The following is a 1,920-nucleotide window of genomic DNA, read 5'->3' as shown; positions in this document are numbered from 1 at the left end:
AATGGAGAAATGCTTCCTTTATTCTTCTTGGCTTTTTCAGACCCAAGACAAGTTCTTGAGGACACACATCAAATGCTGTAGTCCTTCCTTATCTATAATCAAAACAAAACAAGTAATTAAAAAATTTCATCTTCTATTCTGTACTCTCAATAAAATGCAAAGTACAGCCAGAAGTTATCACCAAGATGTACCATCTCAGGAGAAATTAAAATTGGGACATGAAATGAGGCCACGAGCTATCGAGTCACGGGGTTAGGATTTCATAGCTAGTGTCCGTGACCAGCAGGTTGTGCTCAAACTGGGCAGACAGCTTCCCATCTCTCATCACTGCTGTCCAGCCATCCATCCAGGTTTCATCCTGCCTTCCACCTTCACAAATTATTGGCTCAATTGTAAATATGTGGCTGGCCTTCATCACTCCAGCTGCTTTATTTTTGGCCTAGTGAGGTGCATTGAGGGCTGTATGAAAAAGTTTGTGGATTCCATGCCCACAATAGCTTTGAACAACTGAAAATTCATTTGCTTGGTCATGCTTCTGGATAATGTTTCCCAATTCTCTGTATTGAACACCAAGTTTCACTGCATCAGTGGTTTGCATCAGGCACTCACACGCGGTCTGAACAAGTTTCCATGCTTGCTCATCCACGTCTCAAACAAAAAACATCTCATTCAGGTCCTCATGATAAACATTGTGATAAAGAGTGATGTTCACATTAACAATATCACCTTCTTGCAAGGGCCATCTGTCTGGAATTCCATGGCAGATCACTTCATTCACTGAAGTACAACAAGACTTTGGAAAATTATAATAATTCAGGGGAGAAGGATAGCAATTTCTTGCAATGCATGCTAAGTGTACAGCATGATCTATTTCTTCAGTAGTTACACCTGGTTTAATCACCCCAGCATCAATGTCCACATAGTCTTCTCTAGCAAGCCTACATAGCAGTAGCATCCCTTCTATATCTTCAGATGAGAGTAACTTAACTTGAGAGGTACCTTTAAGAGCCTGCTCAGATTCAGACATTCCTAAAGGGTGATCAGCATAATCTGGTCTTGGACTATGACTTGGCACTGGCCTTGATATCAGTGGATAATGTGGTCTGAGTTTACTAGTATATCAATAACATGCCCATGGGTCAGTGTTGATATCCCCTTCCACAGTCCAGGAAGACACTTCTTGCTTGGCCTTTTCATCTTTTACTTTCATATGTAGTAACTTGTGAGTAACCCAACTTCCTTGAAAACATTCCCGTGAGCGGAAGTACGAGTCCTGGATGCCCAGCTTGATGCAGGTGGGACACTGGAGCTTGGCCTCGCTGCTGCAACCATCTGTCTCGCACACACGCATCTCCAAGGCTGCCATGCTGCCTGGCTGCTGGAGGACCCCCTCACCGAGCTCCTCCCAGCTTTGGCTTCCTCTTTTCAGACTCAAAATATGGTGCACACAAGAGAGCAGCCATAGTTTCTTTTCTCAGCTCCCAACAGCAGTACCTACCCACACCCCCCGTCTAGTCTGTTAATGCTTTTACCACCACCACAATTCATATTCAAATATATAATATTTTTTGGTTCACATCAAAAGTGCATAATTATGAGAGTGTATTTTATTAATATGGTTATATTAGTCTTAATTTTCAAAATTGCATCTTATGATTAGCACATTTGAAATTGTTAACAACTTTGACTCTTTTCCATAGATCATAATAGTTTTAATAGAAAAAAATATTATTTCTCTAAGTGCCATAGTACCTGCTAAGCTAAGAGCAAAATCTGTTCAGTAGAGCGTATTCTCAACACAAAAATATTTAAAGTGAATGTGTGAATATTTCCCATGTACAAAGAGCACCTTCAGTTTTCCAGAGTACTATTCCTTGTGTTTACGATTTTTTGAAAGTTTTGTCAAGTCTAAATGCCGAA

General features: G+C 40.7%; 1 pseudogene; it reads right to left on the bottom strand.

Moving 5' to 3' along the window:
• Window positions 1-205: 205 nt before the first annotated feature.
• Window positions 206-1,366, bottom strand: LOC101335394 (methionine aminopeptidase 1-like; annotated as a pseudogene).
• Between the last annotated feature and the right edge of the window lie 554 nt (window positions 1,367-1,920).

The sequence above is a fragment of the Tursiops truncatus genome, chromosome 3, assembly GCF_011762595.2.
Source record: "Tursiops truncatus isolate mTurTru1 chromosome 3, mTurTru1.mat.Y, whole genome shotgun sequence".
NCBI lineage: Eukaryota > Metazoa > Chordata > Mammalia > Artiodactyla > Delphinidae > Tursiops > Tursiops truncatus.
The sequence above is the reverse complement of the archived record's forward strand: the minus strand, read 5'-3'. Positions and strand labels throughout refer to the sequence as shown.